At 33.9% G+C, this 21,019-nt stretch overlaps 1 protein-coding gene across 31 annotated transcripts in view; it reads left to right on the forward strand.

Moving 5' to 3' along the window:
- The window catches only part of ZBTB20 (zinc finger and BTB domain containing 20), a 775,686-nt gene that overhangs the window by 348,543 nt on the left and 406,124 nt on the right, over positions 1-21,019 (forward strand). For 2 of the 31 annotated variants that reach the window (XM_054700578.1, XM_054700579.1), the window contains exon 1: positions 16,467-16,653. The exons of the other annotated variants lie outside the window; for them this stretch is intronic. The gene's annotated coding sequence lies outside the window, so the exon portion shown is untranslated. Of the gene's footprint in view, positions 1-16,466; positions 16,654-21,019 lie in introns of those variants that run through there. 31 annotated transcript variants of the gene reach the window in all.

Genomic DNA, 21,019 nt, shown 5'->3' on the forward strand with positions numbered 1-21,019 from the left:
TTTTAATATTTAGTAAGACATTTTCTTATGTTGATAATTATCTTCCCATTTTTCTACTCTAGAAATCAGTGCAAGTTTTGTGTATATGCAGAGTTACACTCTGGGAGTTTCTCTAGGAAAGTTTATTTCTCCTTCAAAGTTGGAAATTTGAAATATTTTGAAATAGCTGAATCTGCAAGTTCGGTCTTGCTTTTTAATGACCAGAGACAAAACACAGTCCAGAAGCAAGTTTTTATTTGACAAAGGAAAGGAGCGAATTGTCTGTCTTGGCTGATTCAGTCTTCAGTGCTTAGTATTATTGTAGCATAGATTTTTTATTAAGGTCTCAGCTTTCACTGATTTCAAATCAAACACTTCCCCTCTGACTGAGATCTCCCCAATTCTTGACAACTCCTCCTCCTCTTCACAAGTAGATTAACCATGGACTATAATTTAGTATACCTAGTGAATGAGCATTGGAAAATAAAAAATGAAGGCAAACTTATGGTGAGTTCTGAGGTCATGGAACTGTTGGAGAAATCTGGTATGAACTTGTATTATAAAGTACACAGCAACAATAACAGCAAACAAAAAGCCATAATTTCTCTCTTCCCTCTTCCTGATTTCATTTAAAAGTAACCACTATTTAAAAAAAAAAAAAAAGTCCTTCTAGGAGAGAAAGCATGTGTCTGTATTTTTGGTGAATGACTAGACATCTTCATTATAGTTCCCCAGCCACACATTAACAGAATTATTTCTCACCTTTTCTTGTAGATCACCTTTGTGCATGTCTCCATAGCTCTTTTAACAGGGTTTCTATTGTATTCATTTTCTCCTTTCGTATGTTTTTTTTTCCCACTTGTGCAAGGAGGCTTTTTCTCTAGCACACATTCACTATTTCACTAGGACAGATGGATATTTTTATATGATGCCTTTTAAAGAGATAAAATAGCAAGAATAGAATTTGAACAATATTTTACCAGTATTATTGAAAAACTAGCAATTGTACCTTCTAGATACACACACAGAAGCTGCATAAAATGCAAATTTTATTCATTTCTGATCTCTTCTGTATTTATATACTGACTATTGCAGTAGCATCTAGGCATTTTATGTTATTTCCTCTTATTATTATTTATCACCTGATCATTCCAAAGAGCTTTTTACAATCAGAGAATTTCATTAACAACTGATTCCCTTGCTCTTTGTTTTTCTGCACTCTTGAATGTAAAAGTGGCAAGCATCTTAGTAGCTATATCAGATAAGTTATAGTAAAAAGATAGCATGCTCTGATAGGAAGTATAGGGCGGAGGTTGGTGGGGGTGGAAACAATCCAAAAGCATCTCCTAAAATTCAGTTTATGTCTTATAATATCCAAAATAATATTTCAGAATTCTCCATATTAGAGTAAAACTTTAACCATTCTATAAGCACGATTATTATCATAATTTCCATTATTGCAATAATCAGAAATGTGAGGTGAGCAAGAGGAATACTGTACTCTTCATATATAGAGAGATCTGGGCAATTGCACAAATTCACTGTAGAAAACTTGTAATTTCTTTTTGCTTCTTGAGCTACCTTTAGCCCAGAGATATAAGAGTCAATCCATTTTAAAATCCAAAAAGCTACTGTTATATTTTTTTAAGCTAAGAAGATAGAGGCTTGTTTATAAAAAGGTTCATTGTGATTATAGATGAAAGTGCGTGGTTGGTACCTTAACGGTTTGATTGAATTAAAATCAAGTTCACACTGGGGTTTCCTTCTCAGCTCTACTCCTTGCTTTTTCTTTGACTCCAAGCTAATTGCATAACCTCTGGTTGACTTGTGCCTCGTCTACACATTCAAAGTGAAATTTATAAATGAGGTTATTAATCTAACTAATGTAGGCTGTAACATTATTTCTCTAAATATTTTTGTGAGAGAATTTGAGATTTCTGACTTAAGTAAATAGTAATAAAAACTCACAGTTTCAAACTACAGTTTATGCTTAGACAACAACCCCGTGGAAGAAGATGCATCAGAAATACTTGGAGCCAATCAAAATCACTTGGAGGGTTAGTCAAATAGAGATTGCTGGGCCCCACCCAGAGCTTCTGACTCTGAATTCAGGATAGGGACTGATAATTTGCATTTAAAAAATTTTTCCATGTGACTAGGGACCACACTTTTAAAATCATTACACTAAGAGAACTGTTTAAACATGAGAGGGGAAACTGAGGGTTTAAGTCATGGCAATAAAATGTCAGAATACAGACGGAAAAGACCTCAGACTACAACCTGAAATCTTTTCATCTTTCTACTACACACTTTGTCTTTTTTCTGTACTTTCATGTTTTGAATGACTTGCAGTTACCTTGAAATCCTGAGTGAAATAACATTATAAAGCAGTGGTAATTGGATCTTTCCTCTTGGATCTAGTAACTACTCTTATAGAAAAGGAGGTGGTCATTCCAAATTTTATGATTAACTTTGGTATGAAAGGCTTTTATACTTCCCCGTTGGGAATGAGAGTAATAAATTTGTATCTTTGAATCTTTGTATTCTCTCATCATTGTCTCTAGGTAAGAATGAACAACTCTCTTTGGTGGACATGTGACCCTATTCTGTTGCAACAAGGCTTTGCAAAAATTTCCACCTGTATGATAATACTTCTCCATGTATTCATGATGCAAGAACATGTCAAGGAGTAGATGGTGGAGGAGAGAGAAAGGCACTGCAAAGAGATTGAGGGCATTTGGTTTCTCATGCTGTTCACCCTGGCACAGATCTACTGATCTTCATTGCAGGCGAGACATCATAACTCAATGGTTCACAACCCTAGCTGCATGTTACAGTCACTCAGGAGAGATTTGAAATAATCACATACATCTGGATCCCTTGTGCAAAAAATTATGATTTATTCTTCTATGGGTAGAGTTTGTGCATCAATAGTTTTTTAAAGTTCCCCAGGTGTTTCCATCATGCAGTCTAGGTTGAGAACTACTGACCTACCAGTTAAAAGAGCCTGGAATTTGAAACCAGAATAGATATGAGTTCCTCTCTTGGCTCTTCTACTTAGTAACTGTGTAAACTTGAACAAGTTCCTTAATCTCTGTCAACTTTAGTTTCTCACCTGTAAAATGCAAATAACATTTCCCTTATATGATATTTGTGAGCATCAAATGAGATAATACATTGAGATGTTTGACATAGTTCCTGGCTTGTGATATGGATCTGTTATCTATTAGCTGCTGTTATTATTGTATGCACCTTGGTTTCCTTATCTGTAAAGTGAGAGGGACATTTTAATTTATGAAATGGAGGACAAATAACTTATAATTCCCTATAGACACCTGTCTGTTACCTTATACACAGTATCTTGGTCAACTCTGTTTTGCCCTTTTATTTTCTACATATAAGTACTTAAAAAGCATGGTCTTTGGTAGGCTCAACCTTTATTATTACATTATTTTACCATCTATTACTGCTCCATCCCCCTCATTCCCATCAAGATTGAAAAATACACAGAAATATATTCTATATGGGATAATCTCCCTACTGATAATTGGTATATGGATGGTTACCATTATGTTTAAGAAACAAGTGACTAAGCAATATAAACATATACAAAAACTGACATGGGCCAGCAGCTGATTGCTATGTCTCTGCAATCACCCACTCTAAGATTTCAGTCATTGGTTCCTTTTATCACAGAAGGGGAAGAGTGCCTACACCCCCGCTTCTTAAAGTTTTTCACAGTTTGTCAGTTCCTTTCATTTTCTCTGACTTCCTTCTGTAAGTCTTAAAGAAGCCTTAGTATATATATATGAGTAATAGTTTTCTAAAGCAATCACAATGTTTTAATTTCACTTATTTATCTCTACCTACCTGTATACTATGTTATGCTTTTCAGATAATATTCTATTACCAATTTTAAGAAGTAGATCCTTTTTGAAAAACACTTTATGCATCTTGTTTTAAGTATACAAATTAAATTTTTGGATAGACACAGAGGAATTATTTGACTATCCAATAAAAGTACAGATGGTTCCATTTTCCTTGACTCATCTCACAGCACACATTAGTCAGGTCACATGCCTATTTGGGAATTTTTGTTGCACTATGTCACTTACTGAGCTTTGGGGCATATAAAAGATTATTTGCCTGGCTTTTAAGTTTGTGGATCTTACACTGTGCCTGGCATGAAGATAGAAAGGACATTTTTTTTCCATTAAGCTTTTTCACTGTTTTGAAAGGAAAAGTTGAAACAGAGTCCCTACTGAGATTTTAACATGTTCCATGGTGGTAACCATAGGAAATAGGGAAACAGAAAATTTTTGGACAGAAGGATGCCAAGGAGTCCATCTCAGCCTGTCCTCAACTCTCAGATACCAGTTAGACTCTACATTATTTTTAATCTAGGTATATATCTAATGTCTTGTACTTCTATAACTTGTTTTGTGATAGAAGAGAAATATTGCTACCAAAAATCATGAAAATGTTGTTCTCTAAACAGTCCTTAGTCCCTTCTTCTGGACAAATCAATGGAAACATTCAGATATTAATAAATCTAAATCGTGGAACTTTTTATTTGGAAAATCTATTTTGGTGTTTAAAGGGATTCTCAGAGAATGTTATGATAGAGCCTATGTAGACTCCAGTTTTAGAGAAAAGTATTTGTTATATACAAAATGTATAACAAATGTATAAATATAAGATAATGACATTTTTCTTCATTAAAGTAGGACACTTAAATTCACACAAATGTGCACAAACACAAACACACACACACTCTACCTACTCTCTTCTTCCTCTCTCCATCCCCTGCCCTAACTCTAGGGATTAAAAATACTGAAATCTATGATTGAACTCCCAATTTTAAAAGATTATATAACTGAAAGTGCTTAACAAACAGATCTCTTCTCAAAAATTAAATATGAACATTTTATTTTATGGTTGTGTGTGTGTTCTTTCTAGACAGAGCAAACATCCTTCAAATAATTTGGTCTGATACAGCACTACAAAACTCACCTCTTCATTCACATTATGCCCATGCTAATAGTTTCTATTTCCTTTCATTTTGTAGCAGTTATTATGCATGAGATCCTATAACACCATTTCCTATTGTCACTGCAAATAATGGAACATAGCTAACCAAGTAAACGTAACAGCTACTAGTAATTTTTGATGCACTTTTCAACTTGGCAACAGTTACATTTTTCTCTCTTACTAGTACAAACCTTAAAGTGAGTTGTGGAAATTCAAAATGTTAAGTTTTTTTTAATCTACCTATTACACTAGAAATAATATATCCCAAGACTGGCATTAGCATCGTTATTATTGTCATTTTAAACTTTGCACACTCAAATTCCAGTGCTATACTAAAAAAATAAATTTTTTCCATAGTTAATTTTTGAAATATAAATACCATGTGCTTGTGAACATAAGTAAAATAGCTCAGATATAGAGGCCATAAAATGCACATACTCCATAAAGACAGCGAAAGGTTTACTAAAAGACCAGGTTGAAAGTCAGGGTGATATAAACATTGGAATGCCTATGTTCTAGGTCAAAACCTGTCACTTAATGAATTAATTTTAACTAAAGGATTTAACTTCCTTGTGTGCTGCTTCCCATATCTGGTCAATGACAACCTAAAACTCCTAAATTTTTATGATGATCAAAATGATTACAGTCGTAGATTTATTTTGAAGTTTTCAGTGTTTTATACAAATATAGTCTTTAATGGTCAAGTTTTAAGTGAGAATTAAGATCAAGTTATGTTGGAGACTAGTTAAGTGATGTCAAAACCTCAGAGATTTGTACAGGTTGAGAAGAAAGGTAGAGTCAGACAAAGGAGCTAGGCAGTGACAGTGGACCTTAACAGAAACTTTTCCAAAGAAGACTTACAATGCCTGGTCAACAGGCATTTGATAAAAATGTTCATCATCATGTCTCATCAGGGAAATGCAATTTGAAACACCTGTGAGAATGGCTCATATATTAAAAAAAAAAAAAGACCAGAAACAAGAAATATTGGCAACGATGTGGAGAAAAAGAACCCTATATATGACTGGTGGCAATTTAGACTATTCTAACCTCTATGGAAGACAGCATGGAGGTTTCTGAAAAGATTAAAAATAGATCTACCATACATTCCAGCAGTTCCACTACTAGGTATTGACATGGAGAATGCAAAGACACTAATTCATAGAGGTATGTTCATTCCTGTGTTCATTGCACAGTATTAATAATAGCCAAGTTAATAGAAACTACCCAAGTTAGATCAGACACAATCAAACCAAAAAAAAAAAACCTAGAAATCTGACTGTGAAATTGAGAATACCCGAGGGGGAAGGGGCCCAATGGGCTATGGTGGATGTCTATGAGTGCCTTGTGGTAGGAGTGGTATGGTAGCATGCATCTGAGTGTATACCTGTGAATCATATACAGTGTTGCAAAGCAATGTTACATCAACAAATTAATAAAAGAAATGGAAGATGCTAGAATCTTATAGGAAGACTATTACTTTATTAAATATGTCACATCCCACGAAGTCTATAATGTTTGACACAAAGGGTAATCTGGAAGGGGTGATCTAACCATAGGAAGCTCTGGTGAGATACAAGGGTTTTTCCAGGTGTCTGGTTTTGAACTTACTCGCACCTGCTGAGCTGGCTTAAAGTGTAGTTTCCAGGGCTGTAGCTCTCAGATTCTAATTCCATGGCAGATTTTGGCTGGACCTGTGGTTCTTCATTCTAACCAACTCCCCTGGTCATTTGGTTGCTGATGTCCTTGAGATTACACTCTAAATTTTCTGCAGTGGCCATTCAATGTATAACCTTAAGTAATGTAGTTTCTGGTTACAGGAAGAGCTGAAGTGATTATTTAATGCTTTATAAAGTTCAAATTGCCAGAACTTTTTGTTTCAGTGAAAATTCCTTATCTTTGAAATGTTCTCTGTTTGTTCCTACTAAATATGCATGTTTTAGCATTTAGAAAAGAATACAAATAGATCTGTTTGGTCAGAATTTTTACTTAATTGGCACTATAGGATCTATCAGAATAAAGAGTCATACAAATTTTGGTATTTTTTGTCCTCTTTTTATGCATGTGCCCAGCTGTCTTCACAAAACTAAAATGAATTTTAGAAACATGAATGAACAGTTTCATTGAATATATTTATCACATATTGTCCTATGAGGTACTACTACCATTTGAACTAACCTCTTTAAAATCCTTAAGTTTATATAGGGGCAAGCAAGAAACATCCCCATTACTAAGAAATTTTTGTCATATGAAATAAATCTCTCTATCTTATTCCACATATTCAATTCCCTTGTCATTTTACATTATAAATAAATAACAAACCAATTTGGCACATGCCCACCGATTAAAAATAAAAGTTGTCAGAGTGAGAGGGGAAAGACAAAAATATGAATTATTAATTATAATATATTAAGCAGCACAAAAAAGCCTAACTTGAAATGATATCACCTAAAAAGAGATTTTATAAAAATAAAAATAAGGCAGAGATTTATTCTTTATCATATAATTTTCATTGTTATCATTTTAAGTCAGAAATACACTTTCTATATTTAGACCATTTAGATCAAATTTGATGAAAAGATATTTTAATAGTAGCAAAATAAAGACATTATTTGTAGAATAGTAGAACAAAAGGAAAGCTTTATTTTAAAGTCATACATTAAATTATCATATTGATCTGGTGGCTATATTCACTATAAAATACTCTCACAGATGATTATTTTTCAAATGTCTACTACTGGAAATAGCAAGATCACTTACTTTGAAGAAAGAGTGGTTTTTCTTTTTAAGATGATTTTAGAAGTTAACATAGTTCATACTGGAATGGAAATGAATGTGTTTTGTTTCCTAAATGGAGATTGCAAACATACTGATTCATAACTAAATACAGGTTTTCAGCAGAGGAAAGTGATCTCTTCTCAAGAAGGGAAGATATTAATGGAAATATTTCCAAGTATTACTTCCTAAATCAGAGTTATCCAATATTTGTGACTTATTTGAGTTTTATTTTCCTAAGTAGTTGATTATTTTGTTTTTGGTAACGTTAATGTTTTATTTCTGATAAAGTTTCATTTGTTTCATGAAATGTCTTAAAATTTCATTTGGGAGCAGCCAATTCCGAAAAATTTCTCACATTTGGTGCAATCTCCTAGATTTTATTCACATAGATAATATGAGACAAATTCTTGCTATTCCCACTAATAGCAAGTTTGGTTTTATTGAGTGATATTTTTATTTCTAACACTATAGAAAGCTTCTTTGACTTGTGTTAAGTTTGCTTGTTCCATTTCAGTTGGTTTTGCTCATCCTGTCCTGATAGTTTATTTTCTCAAGCGTGATGTTATATTACCATCTCCATTTCCTTGGCAGTATCTTTGTTTTTAGTTTTAAACTGAATTAATGCTCATGGAAGTTGAAAAACTGGTCCATATCCAAGTATAAGGCAAAAAAGCATGCATCTTTGCAATGAGCTATTTGTTGTATTTTGTTTGCCTACATTTAATATATTTTTGAACAAATATTTATTTCTAAATATTTCTGTCCCAATGTCTGCCAACTTGGGCTCTAATTTTATCTTGTCCATCAATTTCTAACTATGGCTCTTAAAAAACATACCATCTTCATTACTATTGCCATCATCACCAAGCAGTTTTCAAACATCCAATCAGTAGTAGTGTCCACAAAGATATTGTCCCCTCAATGCAGATTATCCAGTAAAGAAATCAAATCTAGTAAATATTTCCACTTGTCTTATGTCTCATTCCACTCTTGCAGAGAACATCAGTCCTTTTAGTGTTATTGTCTTGTCCAAAATATTCATCCAGAAGTGACTTTATTGGCATCTCTACTCTTCAGAGGCTGTTCATTAAGCTTAGGCTTCCCAGGTAAATCATATAAGTTTCATGGCCTTTTTCTTTCTTTTGTGTTTTTGGGGTTCACTGATTCCCACAATGTGCAGCCATTTCACAGCTGCTGTCATCAGCTGTTCTTCCTTGGTGTGATTCATTTTTAATAACATCCTTTGGAGGCCCAATTTTGATAAACAATAGTTTCAATAAGTTCTTCATAATGTTTAGTTTTTCCTTGAGTCTTATTTTAAGTGACTGAATAAGGAAAAACGTAAGCAGTGACGACAGACAAGCAAGTGTACAACTACCAGAATGAAGCACTGTAGTCCTACCTGATGATTGGGAGAGAGGTAAAGAGATTTTAGCCACAGAAAATTCTAGAAACAAAGGAAATTAAATGTAAATAGAATATTATTCCATCAGGGAAGAACGTGTTGTCAGTATACTATGACTAAAATCAGACTATAGAAAAAAATCAGAAAACAGCTAACTTTTAGGTGTTTAGCAACTTTAATAATTGCAGTGAATATTTGAGAGTTTTTTCTGTGCTAGGCAATGAGCTAAGGAACTTTGATTCATTTTTTCATTTACTCATTTATTTCTTACTACAAATCCTTGAGTATAGGCATTTTTATTTCTTCCTCTTTACAGAAGTGAGAACTGAGACTTAGACCGTTTAAATAATTTACCCAAGGTATAGGATTGTGGAGCCAGGATAGAAACACAGGTACATTCACCTTTATACTATGGTACCTTTCAAGTAACAGATTTTAAAAACAAACAAGCACATGCATGCATAATTCTAGCTGGGCTGCTCTATATAGATCAATTTAATTGAGTTTTGACATATGTCAGTGTTAATAGCAGCCTGAAACACTTCCATAGTAGAGTATTTTCAGGTTTTGGAACATGGATCTGTTCTCCAGTTTGTAGTTTCATTCTCTGTAATAGTGAAAAGTCTTTTTTGGCTAACTCTCTTTTTCTAACTGTGCTTGATAGCTGACTAAAATTAGAAAAAAAAATCTTTAAATCTTTTGATATATTTTTAATAAATAGAAAATGAATGAAAATGGATATATAGCCACACCTCATATAATTAATATAAGCAATGCTTCTTAGACAATTAAAAAAGTTCCTAGGTAATCACTGGTTAAATATTTAACTAATATAAAAAGATATCAGAAACTGAGCAGCCTGGATCTAGAAGCATGAGGATCATACTGCCTTAAGTTGAAGGGCTCATGCAAGTTATTTGACCCAGAGATTCTCATATTTCTTTTAAGCAGCATGTCCCCCTTTTCAAAATAAATCTTATTGGAGCTTTTGCATGTGAAATAATAATTAGTATCTTAAATAAAATTAAGTTATTTTATAAATTGAAATTATTTTTCATATTAAATGTTATGTAGTCAACCCAGCCTTTTAAGAATATGATAGTGAATATAAGAGAAGTGGAATCTTGGGATTGGATTATTATTTTTGTCTTAAGCATTCAGTGTATTTTTGTCTGAGGATCAGAGTATTATCTAGTGTCAAGAAAATCATGTAATATACAGTAGTTGCATAGAGTAACAGGGTTCAAAAAAATTGTTTTTAATAGCCTGCCATCAGATCCAGAGCCTTAACTTGAGACCTGGATGAAAACTAGTTAATGTTATTGGGCATATTTTACTTGTGACAACACACTGGTGCCCAATGTGTTTTAAAACTTTTTATAATGCATTTAAATTTCCATGTCATGTTTATCATAATTTTAGATTGATACAAATATAATTTTTAGTTTATATTTTAATTAAATATTTAACTGCATAAGTGTCCTCTTCTTATAAGCATTGGGACATTGAAGCCATTAATTTGGTTCAAATTTTTAGGAAACAATATTATTTATGCTCTCTGTTGCTCTATTATTCAAGACCAATTCACCCTTTGGGCATGCTTTATCTTGTGGACTTTGGTATATTTAAATTATTTATTTTCTTCTTTTGTTTTAATTGAAGTAGCATTGGTTTACAACACTGTATATGATTCAGAGCTATAGGATCACACTCTTCAGATGTATGTTACCCACCACTCCTACCACCAAGGTACCCATTAGTCCTTTACCAGAATCCATTGGGTCCCCTCCTCCTCGCTGTGTTCTCAACCATGTATCCCCTCTGGTATCCTTAGTTCTACAGTCAGATTTCTTGAGTTGGTTATTGATTTGATTCTGTCTAATCCTTTGTTTTGTTTCTCTATATTCCACATATGAGTGAAGCTCTCTGGTATTTGTCTTTCTCCTTCTGACATTTCACTTAGTATATACCTTCTAGTACCATCCATGTTGTTACAAATGGCAAGATTTCACATTTTTTTATAGCTGAGTAGTCTTCCACTGCATGGATGGATGACAGCAAGGAAGACAGTCGTAGATATATCACATCTTCTTAATCTACTCATGTTTCTGTGGATACTTAGGTTATTTCTGTAACTTGGATATTGGAAATAATGATGTAATGAACATAGGCGTGCACCTATCCTTTCTGATTATTATTAATTTCCGAAAGAACAAGAATCTTGTGTCTGTTTTTTTTTTCTTTTGCTTTGTTCTATCTGTGAGCCTGATAATACACTACCCAGACATGACATGTGCCCAAAATAAATTAGCCAGTATCTGTGTACACTAGAGAATTTGGAAGAGCCTTCAAATCTCAATTGTCGTTCTCCTCTCATCTCTTATTCTAGGCTTCTACTTCTTCTTTTTCATGATGCTACTGATAACATATCAATCTAGCAAATTATCTTCCAAACTCCCAAGATGGAGCTATGAATTATAAATTGTAGCTTTCAGAAAGTGGAGTTTTACTTTTGTTTTGTCTTGTTTTTAATTTTAATTTCTTTACTTTCTCACATCTTTGTTAATTTTTGGATAGCATTTGATTTCTCCCTTCTGGTGTAGGACCTATAGTTGTTCCACCAACATAGCATACTTTATCCCTTACCACAGTTGTTGGTGCCCTTCCCATCCGTATTTTCACCCTTCTTCTTCCCCCTCCCCTGATGTATGCCTCAGATCTATGGTCAGCTTAAGTTTTGTCTTTTTTCCTGACACTTGGTATGGTTTCTCTATATTCTGCATATAAGTGAAACTATCCAATATTTATCATTTTTCTTCTGATTTATTTCACTTAGCATAATCACTCCAGCTCCATCCATGTTGCCACAAATGACATGAGTTTATTTTTTTGACTGCTGAATAGTATTCCATTTGTGTATATGCCACATCAGAAGGTGAAGTTTTGAAAGAATAGAACTGATAGTTTCAGGGGCATAACCTTCTGATAAGCTAGTGCAAAGGAAAGGAGATTTTAGAGGTAGTGAATTGGGAAAAAGGTCAGTAACTACTAGTATAGAGGAAGAATGAACCATTTACGAAGCAAGGTAGTCCTGGTACCATTATTGCCTTCTCTAGAAAGCTTTGAGGTGTGCAAGAGAGTCATCAAATGTCAAAATTGACTATCTGAGCCACAAATGAAAAGTCAAGTCCAAGGAAAGAATGTATAAATTGTGACACCAATCAAATGACGTCAAAGTCAGAACTGGAAAAACTGTATAGAACCTGGAATACTTTGCTGCCTTCCACCTTCCATACATAAGGTTTTTGGTATTCAGGTAGATGGAACCATCAGGGAACTACCTGTTATGAAAGTCAAGCCTTATTAAGACTATTGCTTGAGGAATCAATGAGGAAATAGGAGCAAATAGAGTATTCTGTGAATCCACAGAACCCAAACTAAATTTGTTTCTATAAATGTGTAGCATTTCCTACTAATTCACTTGAAGAACATCATTTTTACAATATATTGTGTTTACATAAAACCAGTAAAATATTGTGTGTGTGTCAGAACATTTTGATTTTATGTCTGGTAGACCACTTACTTTACCTCCTTTTCAGTGTCTGTTGCAACATTTATTTTATATTCTCTTTTTTTCCTGTTGGAGCATTTATGTATGATTTGTTTGTTGCTTTTATCAGTTGATCTTGCCCTCCCCATATGCTCATGTCTGACTGGCCTAGTTTCCCACATTCAGTATGTGATCCCAAGCCCTTCTTAAATATTAATTAGTGTAATTGAATTCCCTCCAGTATTTCTAACCTCAGGCACCTAAATCTCAGTGTTTTTATTAGAACTGATTTGTGCATTTAAAGTCCAACCTGCCCTACCATCTCCCATCCCCCTAACAACTTTTCTTGATTAGGTAAAGGTCATGGTACATGCCTGCCTCAGAGAGAGTCTTCATGGGAAAATAAAAGCATTATATATCACAACTTGTCTCAGTGAAAGGCTGAAAAATACAAAGCTGTCTTGACTCTTTGGTAAAGAAAATCATCTAGAGTGAATAGAAGTAACCCTGTCCAGGTGCACACAAAGAAGTGAACAACAGAAGTCAGGCAGAACCATACATAAAGATGAGAGCAAAGCTTCATTCACCTAATCATAACCCATTTTCCTCTGCCAGAACAGTTGGGCCCAAGGACAACACCTTACTTAAACCCTTTCTTCTCTTCCATTTTGCAGATCTATCTCTGACTAGTATATCATCTAAATGCAGTCTGTGATTGCACATGAATGACTCTATTCCTTGGAAGGAAACAAGAACAAGGAAAAAACAAAAAGCCTGGGAATAGGGCTAGAGAACCATAAGTTGGTGAGAGGATTTGTCAATAAGATTATCAATTACTGCCATGCATATCTTAGGAGAGGAGAAAAATTATTAGACAAATATAGATGTGAAAAATGTTGTGATTTTCGGAAAGTATAAGGAGGCAGTTTATGAGATAAATAGCTAGATGTTAGTCCCGAGCAAGAACCTAGAATGCATTATTAAAACAATAAAGCATAAAGCAATTGTTTATGATCCCCTGAAAGAAGCGGTGTTTACTAAAAACCAGAATGACTTCAGTGAAAGCTTGTTTACAATATGTGATGTGATCTTGCCTCACTTAGATGTACAGATAGATTATAACTGGTCGAAAAAACACACTATATTAAAAAACACGCTATTAAAAACACACTATTTGCAAACAAATAGCTGAATGTCATGGTAGGAGGATATTACAAGAATATCCTATACCTTATCTTGGCCACCATTTTTTTTAAATGACTTGGATGAAATCTTATTCATCAAATTTACAGATGACAAAAACCCAAATATGTAGAACAGTTGTTGAATGAAGTAATCTAGTTGCAAAGACTTCTTGAAAGTTTGGGATAATGGACTACATCTAACCAGATGAAATTTCTTAAATGAATAAATGCATGGCTTTGCCTTCCTATTTTTAAAAGATTGCTCATGAGTGATGTGGATTAGCAACCAAGTAGAAGAAATCTAAACAAAAAAGAACATCCCCAGGAGTGGTTGGTCAGGACAATAGGGAAATAAAACATGTGATAATGAAGAATGGTGACAGGAACTAGGACTATTTGGATATTCACAAGCAAGTAATATAATAAACATATACAACTATATTAAGGAATGTCCCATAAAAGATGCTATATTTTTGTTTCTGCGAATTCAACAAGTAAAAGCCAAGCAGGTCACTGATGAACAACAGAAGAATAAAATATTCAGGTTAACAGAAAAACTAATTTTTAATCCCCTTATGTACTCCATGTAGAAAACGAAGTAAAAAATGTTTGTTTGGAGGATAGACAGAGTGAAATCTTCCTTATATCACTTAGTATTCTATGTTTCTTGGAACACTGTGTTCCTGTACCTGTAAAGGAGATTTATTCAATTACTACCTTCAATTACTACCATTGTGAAAACTTTGGTGACTTTATGGATTTTCCATTACTACATGCCATAATGAAATATCAAAGACTTATTGGCTTAAACAACAGAAATTTTATTTCTCAGCTTTGGAGGCTGAAAGTCCAAGATCAAGGTGTTAGCAAGGTTGGTTTTCCTGAAGCCTCTCTGCTTGGCTTGCAGATGGTCTTCTCACTGTGTTTTCTCAGGTGGCTTTTCCTCTCTGTGTGAGCATCTCTAGTATCTCTTACTCTTATAAGGACAGCAATCTTTGGATTAGAACCCCACCCTTACGACCTCATTTAACTTCAATTACCTCTTTAAAGACCCTGCTTTCATACAGATCGCATTGGGGCTTAGAGCTTCAGCTTAAGGGAGGGAATATATTCAGTCCCTAGCAATTTACTTAATATCAACAAATATTAGTTCCCTATGGCCAACATGTTTAAGCATGGACAACCACCTTACAGGGATGTTTTATAGGGTTTTTCATTCAGGCCTTAGACAGATGATTATACTATATAATGTTAATGAACTCCACTAACATGAATAGCCTGTCATTATGAGACTAAACTATACAGCATACTATCAACTCTGAAATTCTGCAATTCTCTGTAAGTGCTTGGGAGCAAGGTAGTTTTTCAGTGCATACAGCAATCTTCTTTCAATAAATATTTTCATTTAATATTCAAAAATTCAATAAAATTTCACAACTATTCACTTATCTCTCTCTCACGTACACACATATATACTTTTGTTACATATACTATTTCCTTAACATCTGTAGCCCAAATTCTCAAGATGCCTTAAGGTAAACAAACCTCTTTCACCTAGACATCACTTTGTCAAACCTTCAAGTATTCTAAGTCATATGGTGCATATATAAGTGGTGGATGATTATAACTATCCAAAAACAAATAAACAAACATAAAACACACATTATATGAATAAATACGTGGAAAAAGTAAAAAGAAAAAGAGGTGTGGTAATTTGATCAAGTAGTTTCAAAGTCTGAATGTATAACTTTGAAACTTTTGAGTTCAGAACAACAAATGCATAATGTATTAGGTTCATATGCCCTCTGTTGTTATTTCTCCTTTTAATGTGCATATGTATCATCCATTTATTTAGAAACTAATAGTGTCAAATTGAGGTGATATCAAAATATAACCTTTGAGATTGCTTAGTCTTTTGGTTTGTCTTTCTTGTAATGAGTATTTTAGCGGCAATTGGGTTGTAAGATTGTGTCAATGGATAGTTGGAATGACTTCTTCTAAAGTCAGTGTTCTAAGCCCATAAAATAATACATTCCCTTTTTTTCTCTTGACATATTAAGTGATATTATGAAGAGGTATATTTTCTCAAGGAGTATACACCCTTTTTGTCAGTCTAAAAACAAATACACAAACAAAAACCCTGAACATTAAGTGTGGTTGTAGCATTTGACAATTGATCAAGCCTCCTCTTGACAGGGCCAGTTACTGTAACTAGGTGTTTACAACTGAGAGTTGGTCTCTGATTTGGTGGAAAGAGCATGAGATTTTGAGCTGGATTGTTTGCATACAGTTCCTAGCTCTACCATTTGTGACCTTGTGTCAGATTGTCTGAATGTATTTCAGGTTATGTAAAATGCTGTATTGGGGTTTCTTTTCAGATTTGTAGATGTTTAGTAAAGATTGATTTATTTCCTTCTTCTCTGATCCTTAATTCTCTCATCTCCTGATGGGTATAATATTAATACTTCTCTTCTTACCAATCCCACAGGATTGTTGAGACAATCAAATTATAAGATGTTTGTGAAAGTGCTTTATAAACTGTAAAACACTGTACAAATGCTATTTCTTTCTTCTTATGATTGGAAAGGGATGCTTAACTAGAAATGGAACTGGAACTAGCTAGAAATTAATGCTGATACTGTTTCCTAAGAGACATTAGAATCCTCATGTTGTTGTCTATTTAAATTGCCTGAACTGATGTATAAAATGAAGGTCTTTAACAACAGGTATTAAAGATATTGTCTATTTTCCTGTGGTATTTTCCAGGGAGTATAGGAAAAGATTTTTTTCTTTCAATTTCTTTTCTCATGTTACTGGGATGCTGTCTCTTCTTGAAAATCTGTGACAAATTCTTATCCTTTTAACTATAAGGATCTGGGCCCATGGTGCTTACTGTCATTATTTCTGTTGTACTTGTGGTAATTGTTGTTATTATTATTAATTATACTTTGTAATTACATAGTTTCTTATTTTAAGGAAAGCTAAATGGCAAGGAAATAAACAGGCTGTTGAAAGATTTTCAGAGTTTTAAACATTTTAAATCTACTTTTGACCTTTTTTTTCACAGAGATTTCTACATGAATCTTCAAACACAACATTTTTTTTTTGGCTGCCATTGAAAATAAAATGCTAACTTTTGTGATAGTGCCCTTGGAGTTATGCATGAGAAAATAGTCCCTGGGAGCATTTCATTTCCTCTTTCTCCCTTTAAAAATATTCCTTATAGTTTCCACATAGTAGAAGTTTGTTTGCAAAAGATTTTGAAGCAGGAGGTAGAGTTGCTTAAACAGTGACCCACACCTAAGTACAGAGGTCTTGCTCCTCTTGCTTCCTCCTGACTGCCTGTTGAAGAAAAAAGTAAATGAAAGCAAGTTGAAAACATGTAGTACCTTGGTGATAGGTGTGATGTGATAATTTATACCCTAAGGGTGAGATCCTGTACCTCAATAATGATATACAATGTTTTAAACCAATGTCTTAATTTTAAAAAAAAATTAGAAATACTTAGAAATACTTAGTGGGTTATGGGGTAGGCAGTTAAGTTAGCCAAACTACAAAATATCTATTGCAGATTGATGGAGGCTCTTGTGGAATAAGTCTACCCCTTCAACTTTGTGACATTATTATTTTCAATTCTTTTTCCCCCAAGTTTCGAATGACCTTAATGCTGCTCATTGAGTCTTCTTTAAGTTCCAAGCTGCTTAGCCTTGGGCTCTTTGAATCTGGGTCTCCTCATACCCAGAGTGAAAGAGCTGAACCTGATAGAGAGACTAGGAGGTCAAAGTAAGCATATAATTTTCCTTAGATAAGCATCCAGGTTCTTGTATGATTTGGTTAAAAAAAAAAAGGTAGGGTTGACATTTTTGTTTTTTCTTCTGGCTTATTTCACTGAGCGTAATCCCTTCCTGCTCCATCCATGGTGCTGCAAATGGCATGCATTTCTCTTTTTGGATCCCTGAGTGGTGCTCGGTTGTGTATATATACCACATCTTCTTAATTCAGTCATCTGTTTGGGGGCATTTAGGTTATTTCCATATCTTAGCTATTGCAAATAGTGCTGCAATAAACAGGAGTGCAGGTTTCATTTTCAAATAGTGTTTTTGTGTCCTTCGGGTAGATTCCTAGTAGTCGAATGTCTGGATTATAAAGTAGGTCCATTTCTAGTGTTTTGAGGGTCCTCCACACAGCTTTCCATGGTGGCTGGACCAGTTTGCACTCCCACCAGCAGTGTAAAAGGGTTCCATTTTCTCCACATCCTTGCCAGCATTTGCTATTTCCATTTTTTTTTATATATAGTGGCACATAGGGAAACAGAGCAAAGGGTCAAGAAAAAGACAAAACTTGCAAGTTGACCATGGACTTGAAGCAAGCAGCAAGAGATGGGGAGGGAGAGGACTCCAAAGAGAGGAGGGAAGAGCACAAGGGACTACAGTGAGCTTTCACAGGTGCTGTGGTGGTGGATGAATATGGCAACTCCTGAAGGGCGAATAATGTGATGTAAGAAAATAAATAAATATTTTTTTTCAAAAAAGAATTCAAACGATGAAAAAAAATTTAAATAAAAGTGGGGTTTAAATTTTGTGGGAAATAAGGACTGTTAATTTAGTTATTCAATTATTTTCTACTTTTAGGAAGAAATCTCCATTTATCTCTGTCTTACCATCTTCAAAAACAGTGATTCTCAAAGCAACTAGCAGCATTAACATCATCAAAATATATGTTATAAACACAAGCTCTTAGACTTCACCCTGACCTACTGACTCAGAAACTTTAGGGTAGAGTACAGCAAGCTATGTTTAAATTAGCCTCCCAGGTAATTCTGACTCATACAAAATTTGAGAGCCATTGTTTTAAAGAGATGTTAAGGTACACTGGGAAAATAGTCAGATAGTTAAAAATCTACCAGAAAAAAACAAAAGTGACATTTGGAATTCAGAGCCCTTTATTGTTTTACCCCAAATTTTCTTTTACAGTTTTATATTAAATAGTCCCTAAATACTTTTTATTTCTTATCTGCAGTTCATACCAACACCCATGCCCCAGTCCAAAATGATTTTTGAAAAAAAATCTTACCAGTCCTGCTGAGATTTTCTTAATTTGAGTTTCTGTACCTCTCGGTGTCTGTAGCATTCATTGAAGTCTTACCTATGGTATATATTGGATAATAAATTTTCAACTATTAAACAACAATTTGCTTTTATTCAGTACCCTTTGTGATCACCACAGCTATCTCAGAGAAGTTCTGTGGTCACACAGAATTATATGAAAAAGGCTATCCTTCAGCTTCCTACGTGAATAATGTTGAAAAGTTTTCTAATATTGTTCTTTTCTGTCTCAGCTCAACTGTATGCTCAGTAGCAACTAAAGACCATAATTTTCTTGTTGACTTTTAGAATAACTTTCAGAATATAGTTAATGCACATCTGTTGGCATATTGTATTACGAACTCTAAACATATTTCTGGAATTTATTTTACTCTCTTTTCCCTAGGAAAACCTTGAGAGTGAGCATCTCTAAAATTACTCCTTAGAAGAAGAACAGTACTTATAGTTGGTATCTTCATTTAGCAAATTAATTTATCAATTGCTTTTAAAATATTCAACTCACAATTGTACATTGATTTTCATTATCTTTTTTGATTAATGCATTTCAAAATACATTATTCTGTAATGCAGCTAAAGGAGAAAATAGCTACTTTTATTTATTTAAAAGAATTTACAAATTTTCACAGTTACTTTATTATATTGTAAGAAGAAAAAAGATGAATTTATAATGAATCTGACCCATGCCTGTATACTTACATGTACCTAGTGATGATGAAAAAATTGAAGATAATATTAGTGGTTAAATGATAATTATTCAGGAAGTGTATTTAATTGAAAAAATAGATTTCTTACTCTGTGAGCATGATCTTACTTTCGGAACTTGTTATGCTTGTGCATGTCTTAAATTTATCTAACTGAAATCTGACCTAGGGAATAGAACATGGCCTCTTTCTGGTTAGTCACACTATATGGCTATTTTTGGGATAAATGTTTTGCCAAGTTCTATTCCTTTACATATATATTATTATTTTATCAAAGTGAGGCTGTTGTACCCTCAATCCCCTGGATAGTTGCTAATGTAGCGGATCAAAAATCTGCTACCCCAAAACATATCCTTTTGGCAAAAAATTGATATCATGGAGGGCTCTGAAGCCTAGGTGAAAGCTGACTTTGGAAAAAGATATTTACATATAAACTTTGGTAAGGGCATGTGTCAGAAAACCTAATCTTATCTGTTTTCATGGGAGAAGATAAAACTTAAATCTTCGTTTTTCTCTACTGTGCTTTCCTAAATAATCTCCATAACTGACCTTTCTTTTCTCCCTCCAAAAATCCTTCTGTCTTAGCTAAGTTATTTACCATTGGCTTTTGAAATCACCTAAACAAGTAACTCAGTTATATTGAATCTTTCCCATGTATACAGGCAATATACATGTTATTATTGCATATCTTATGACTTTTTCTCTTACCAATTTGATGTGTGTTTGATTATTGAAGACCTAAAAGAACTCAGAGAGGTAAGGAGTGATTTCTTCTCTGTCTTGACACTAACATGCATTCTTGAATTCTACCCTATACTTGGAATCAGAATTTCTGTGATTGGAGCCCAGCAGTTTACATTTTTAAAATCCCATCCAGGTGATCCTTCTGCACAATGAAATTTGAAAACCCATTCGATTTGGATTCATTCTGTCTTTCCCTGGTAGATCAAATCTTTCAGAAAACTGAGCTGGCAGTTCTTAGGTATAGAAACTCAGTGACAACTTTAAGTAATCATTGTATTTGCCTTTGACACTCTTATTTGGTTTGATACTTTCGTGTGCCAGATGCTCTTGTCTAAATTAACATAAAACCCAAAGAGCTGTGAAATAAGTATTCATGGCCCTATTTAAAGATGTGAAAGTTGAGGCCTAAAAGCCAATAGACTAGTAATTGAATTCAGTTTGACTGCGTTTTTAAACTTGAAAACAAGGCCAATTCAGAATTTGAAATGACATCTTTTCAATCTTTCCTGTCTCTTTCTAAAAAAAAACCAGCTGAATAGTGA

This window comes from Talpa occidentalis, unplaced genomic scaffold (genome assembly GCF_014898055.3).
Source record: "Talpa occidentalis isolate TD23 unplaced genomic scaffold, MPIMG_talOcc4v2.1 talOcc4.4, whole genome shotgun sequence".
Lineage (NCBI taxonomy): Eukaryota > Metazoa > Chordata > Mammalia > Eulipotyphla > Talpidae > Talpa > Talpa occidentalis.